This window comes from Carassius carassius, chromosome 22 (assembly GCF_963082965.1).
Source record: "Carassius carassius chromosome 22, fCarCar2.1, whole genome shotgun sequence".
Classification (NCBI taxonomy): domain Eukaryota; kingdom Metazoa; phylum Chordata; class Actinopteri; order Cypriniformes; family Cyprinidae; genus Carassius; species Carassius carassius.
The window spans coordinates 25615207-25621452 of record NC_081776.1 but is presented as its reverse complement, the minus strand read 5'-3'; the positions used below and the strand labels follow the sequence as shown (position 1 = coordinate 25621452).

The following is a 6246-nucleotide window of genomic DNA, read 5'->3' as shown; positions in this document are numbered from 1 at the left end:
AACTTCAACTTCAGCCATATGAGTTTTCAAATGGCGCGCTAACTTGGACTGAGGTTTCCCACAGATATAACAATAATTCTTACTATTTGCTGAACAGGAGATTTTTGGTGACTGCACACAATGATCACCTCCAGCCACGCTGCTTTCCCTCTCTTCTTCTCTCAATGTTACTGTGCTTTTTGCATTCAAAAGCTTCTCACCATTGTGTAATTGAGGTGATGACATAAGCACATCTGTTGACCTGTGTACCACTGAGCCTTGCTTTCTGGGAAAGTCTGATTCACTGTCTGTCTCAAAATCAGTAAACTGTAAACCCTTAGACACATTCAGGACAGTTACATCTGATCTCAGATGTTAACTAAACTTAGATGATGCAGCTTCCTGTATATAATAAGAGTTTAGCTTGATCGTAACATGGTGGTCTTGTTGTCAACTCATCTGAACTGTCTGACTGATTGTCTGACTGACTGAGGTATGTACTCCTCATCTGACAGCTCATCTTCCTCTGAACTTACTTCCTATTGTCAAAATATTTATGATTAATTTACAGCAACGCATAAAAATATGGAACAAAGGTATCAAATAAAATATTCTTACACATGATGACCATTTTCCATTCCATTCATGAAGCTTCAAATAGCAGGACTTGTGCCAAAAACTGGAGCACATTATGAAAGAAATGTCCCATGTCAGGACATGTTCAACCGCTAACACGAGATTCTATGCCTAAATGTAGAATCAGTCGAAAACAATAGTACACCCCTATTATTATTAATGGTTTTACATATCTGTGCATAAGCAATGGTCTGGTATTTTCTACAGATCGCCAAACTCAACAGTTATAAATTTTAAGCTGACTGTGAAGAAAAAAAATCACAAAAATTACAGCAACAAAGAAAGATCCTAAAACATACATTTGATAATACATTACGAGCTACACTGCCTTTCAATAATAATTTAATGTATTTTTAATGACAGGGAAGTTGTGGTCATTTAGTTAATAATATCACTTACAATCATTAAAGAACATTTACGTTACAGACATCAAAAGGTACTGGTCAATAAATTACTACAAATCTGTATTTAGAGCAGGGGTGTCTTTAGTTCCAGTTTAGCTCCAACCCCAGATACACCTGAAGCAGATAATACTAGAAACCTCCAGTACAGGTGTGTGAAGACAAGCTGGAGCTAAACTCTGCGGGACACTGGCACTCCAGGACCGAGTCTGGACACCCCTGATTCAGACTTCGACTAATTTTACTGAAAGTGAAAACAGGTAATTAAATTACATGCATTTGGTAACAGCTAAGTATATCACAGCCCATGCAGACATGGACTTCAGAGCATTCACTGTTGCACTGAAATAACAGTTCATCCGAAACATGTGAAAACTCCTTCAGGGGGGGCACAAAAGCTCTGCTCATCATTCAACACATGCTCTTTGACAGGTGACATCTGAAAATAATGAAAAAAAGCAAGGCTCACATAGAGATGATTTCTTACAACATCAATCTAATGTTTCCTAAAATATGCAATGCAGATTTTATTACTTTCTCAACACAGTCCTGATCATCCAGTAGTAACCGGTCCTTCTTCAGAGTCACCTGAAATTAAGGAAACAGAATTAAAAAAATAAATAAACATTCTACTGCAGACAAAGGATTCAGGGACTGTACAAATTGATAATGAATTACCTTTTTCAGTCCTTCAGAGGCTGCACAGATACTGGAGTCCATAAACACTGACTGATCACTGACAACGGTCAGCTGAAAACATGAAATCAAAAAATAAAATTAAAATAAAATAATTATGTTATGTTATAAATGAGTTACCCAAGCAAAAAAACTTATTCAGGTATGATGCCAAAAAAAATATTTATATTAAATCAATCAATCAATCAATCAATCGCAGTACCTTCTCTTCGTCTCTGACTATCGTTGACTTCAAGAGTGGACGGTTTAACCACACTAAGAGTCTAGAAAATAACATCAAATTAGACATCTGTGACAATAAATGTGCATAAAATACTGATTTAAACATATATATTAAATTATTTTATAATCTTTTATCAACGTAATTTACAAGTAAGATTACAATATTTCAAATCAATATTTAAATTTTCAAGTGTTTCAAGTTAATGTTAGTGATTTTGTATGTATTACATTAGATCCATGTTCATTCCAGTATGTCAGGTTGTGTGTGTGTTTACACCTGTGTTACGAGGACCCTGTTCTAGGAGGACCATCATAAGAACATGGTCCTGATGTCACATTGTGTGTGTGTGTTTACACCTGTGATAAGAGGACCCTGTTTTATGAGGACCATTATAAGAACATGGTCCTGATGTCACATTGTGTGTGTGTTTTTACACCAGTGATAAGAGGACCCTGTTTTATGAGGACCATTATAAGAACATGGTCCTGATGTCACATTGCGTGTGTGTGTTTACACCTGTGATACGAGGACCCTGTTTTATGAGGACCATTATAAGAACATGGTCTTGACTTGACTAAAGAGTTTCCATGTAATCTGTTCTACTCTTTTAACTACTAACAGTTCTCAGTTCTTTTATTTAACCAGGTTAAAACTCATTGAGATTAACCCATTTGTGCCGGATGCTGCACGCGCAACATTACATCTGCCGCCGGTTACTGCATTGCGCAACTTTAAATCTCCTGCCGGCTGCTGCGTGGCGCAGCATTTTGTACTCGTCATACTTTTCACGAGGCGCGCAGCATATAACGCACTGTCATTGGTTCAAATGCACATGTGGTGGGTCTTGTTGGTTTTTTAAAGACCACGTGACCCCCAAATTGTACTGTGGTTCGCTGAAAATCACGTCAATCAATCAGACATACACGTGCACTTGTTTTGGGTTTTTTTTAAAACGCGAGCGGGAAAATGGCAGCGACTGAAGATGATTTTGACAGCGAGGGCAGTGACATTGAGTTGGATGATAGTGAAGAGTTTGAGAGAGAGGAGGGGGTAGAGGATTATAATGAAAACGACGATCCTTTAGATAGAGCACAGGAGTGGGATTTGTGGGACACAGACCGAGAGGAGGAGGACGGCTTTTACGGATTCCAGGTAGACTGGAGAACTGAGGGTTACCAGCCGCGCAAGGCGAAGCAGTTCACCCGCAAACCGGGGGTGAAACAGCCGATCCCCGTGGATGCTAGCCCCCTGGATGTCTTTTCGCGTATTTTTACCGATGAGCTTTGGGACATGTTGGTGATGGAAACTAATCGGTACGCCGAACAGACGCGCGGTCAGACCCCCACCAACTCGAAGTGGAAACCTGTCTCCAAAACGGAGATGAAGACATTTGTCGGGCTGTGTCTCGCCTTCGGTATTATGAAGCTGCCAGCACGCAGGGATTTCTGGAGGCAGACTAAATGGTTGTACCAGACCAACGTCCCCAAGGCAATGGCAAGGGACCGCTTCGACATGATCTGGAGGTAATGATTTTTTTTTTTTATGAATAACTAGCATAATAAATAACATAATAAATAATAATATAATAATGTGATGATGGTTTATAATGATAATAATAAATAAAATATTGTTAATATATAAATACTGACATAATGAATAAATAGCATAACAAGTAATACAAAAATGGCATAATGAATAAATAGCATAATGAATAAATAGCATAATAACTAGTAATACAATAATGGCATAATGAATAAATAGCATAATAAATTATATAATGATATAATTATGGTGATGATGGTTGATAATGATAATAATAAATACAAAAACGTTAATATATAAATACTGTCAAAATGAATAAATATCTCAATAAATATTAATACAATAATGTCATAATGAATAAATAGCATAATAAATAGTCATAATTATGGCAAAATGAATAAATAACAATACATATAAATACTATAAATATACACACGACAGTACATATAAATAAATACAATGATGACAATAAATGTTATGTTATAAATTAATCTTATCATATGCATTTTCAGATATCTCCATCTCCAAGACAACATGGACCCTGCTGTGGACAAAACGGACAAGCTCTGGAAGATCCGGCAGTGGATGGACCTCCTCCAGGTTAGATTCCAGGCGCTCTATGAGGTCAATGGCTTTGTGACTGTGGATGAGTCCATGGTTAAGTACAAGAGACGCCTGGGCTTCCGGCAGTACCTCCCCATGAAGCCGGTGAAGTGGGGAATAAAGGTGTGGGTCATGGCGGAGAGCAAAACAGGCTACGTCACACATTTTCAGGTTTACACGGGTGCCATTCAGGGTAAGACGGAGAAAGACCTGGCTCACCGGATAGTGTCAGACCTGGTGGCCCCTTATTATGGGTCCAACCTGTCCGTATACATGGACAACTTTTACACCAGTGTGAAGTTGATGGAGGACCTCAAGGTCAGGGGGGTGCAAGCTTGTGGAACGGTTCGTGCCAACAGGAAGGACCTCCCCAAGATTAAGGAGCTCACAAAGAAGGCTGAGTTGAACAAGCATGAGTTCAATGTGGCGCAGCGGGATGACTTGACTTTCTGCATCTGGCAAGACACCAAGGCTGTGATGGTCCTCTTCAACTATCATGACCCAACAGCTCATGGGTTCGTGAGGAGGAAGGCCAATGGTCAACGCCAGACAGAGGTTCGGGTGCCAGCATGCCTTGCTGACTATCAGCAACATATGAAAGGAGTCGATCTTCTGGACCAGATGGTGGGCTACTATCAGATCCATCATCGGTCTACGAAGTGGTGGAGGAGGATTTTCTTTTATTTTGTTACGGTGGCGTGCTACAATGCCTTTGTGGCTGCCAGGTCTGTGGGAGGAGCGGAGTGGAAGTACAGGAGGGGCGGCTACAAGGACTGGCTGGAGGATCTGACCCAGGAGCTGATCGTCCCCGTCACTGCAAGAAGTGCTCCTAATGTGCTCCCCACCACCCCAACTGGAGCTTCTGCTGAGCATGACCTGGTCCAGATCAACAAAAAGAGGAAGACCTGCAGGGAGTGTTCTCTGAAGCACTGCGGCACCGACGTGCGTCCTGGATCAACTCTGATGGGGTGCAGGCAATGTAACCTTCCCTTCACCGCGAGTGCTTCATGTACCACGTCGTTCGCCACAAATGATTTGTCTGTCTATGTGAGGAGGAGATGTGAGCCATGAGCTCAGAGACTGAGACTGTTCCCAGTTCCACCTCAGGACTTTCCCCACCTCTCTCTCATAACAAGATGCATTGTTCAATGTGTTGGCATGTTTAAATGTCATTTGTTATATTTTATATGATTAATGTATTTATTTATTTTTTCCCATATGATTCTGAGAATTTTTAGAAAAATGTGTTATGTTAGTGCCAATGTTGCCATGTTTTAATAAAAACTGAGATTCTTACCTTTAAAATGCACTTTATTTCATGTTTCTAAGTGCTACAGAGGCTTAGATATTAAGGTTTTGGTAGGTGTTGACAATTCTTAGTATTTTTTCTGAAAACCCTCAGGAGATAAGGTATTTATCCTAGAATAACATAGGTTTTTATAGGCGTTTTTAGCAGGCGTTTTAGGAGTAAATGGGTTATAATCTCTTTTACAAGAGTGACCTGGCCAAGAAGGCAGCAACAAACAGTAAAAGTATACAATTATACAATATACAACAAAAACATAAAAAACACACTCATAAATCACAACAACAATTTACCAAAGGATAAAACATGTAATTTGTTAAAAGTAGCTTAAACTCATTTTGTGACGGTAACGTGGTAAGCTTTAGGGTATCCTGTAGGTAATTCCAAGAGGAGGCGGCATTATATGTAAAACCTTTTTTCCCTATCTCTGTTCGAACCCTAGGGACTTTGAGATGCATCAAATCATTTGAGCGGAGATTGTAGCGTCCGTTGGAGTTGAGAGGCAAATAATGTGCATTAAGACTGCAAATCGACTTATAGATAAAATAATACCAATTAAAACTTCTTCGGGTATGCAAGGATGGTAACTCTGCCTTCTCATATAAAATGCAGTGATGCGTTTGATATCTACATCCAGTAATAAAACGTAAGGCACTATGGAAAACTATATCAAGTTTTGTTAAGTAATGTGTTGGGGTATTCATATATACTATATCTAAGGTAAAAATGTTGCAGAAACCAGATATTTTCTAGCATTAATGTAATGTAATGATTTTTAGCTATGTCTGTAAATAAAATACACAAAGACTAAATTAAATTCTGCCTCCTTTATCTGTATTAAGGAAGAATTGTGCAAAATC

General features: G+C 39.1%; 1 long non-coding RNA gene across 1 annotated transcript; it reads right to left on the bottom strand.

Moving 5' to 3' along the window:
- Positions 1-1344: 1344 nt before the first annotated feature.
- LOC132099156 (uncharacterized) lies at positions 1345-1796 on the bottom strand. The gene is made up of 3 exons (XR_009423028.1): positions 1695-1796; positions 1551-1604; positions 1345-1455 (listed from the first exon to the last, which is right to left on the bottom strand). It is a non-coding gene; the product is annotated as an uncharacterized LOC132099156 (long non-coding RNA).
- Positions 1797-6246: the final 4450 nt, after the last annotated feature.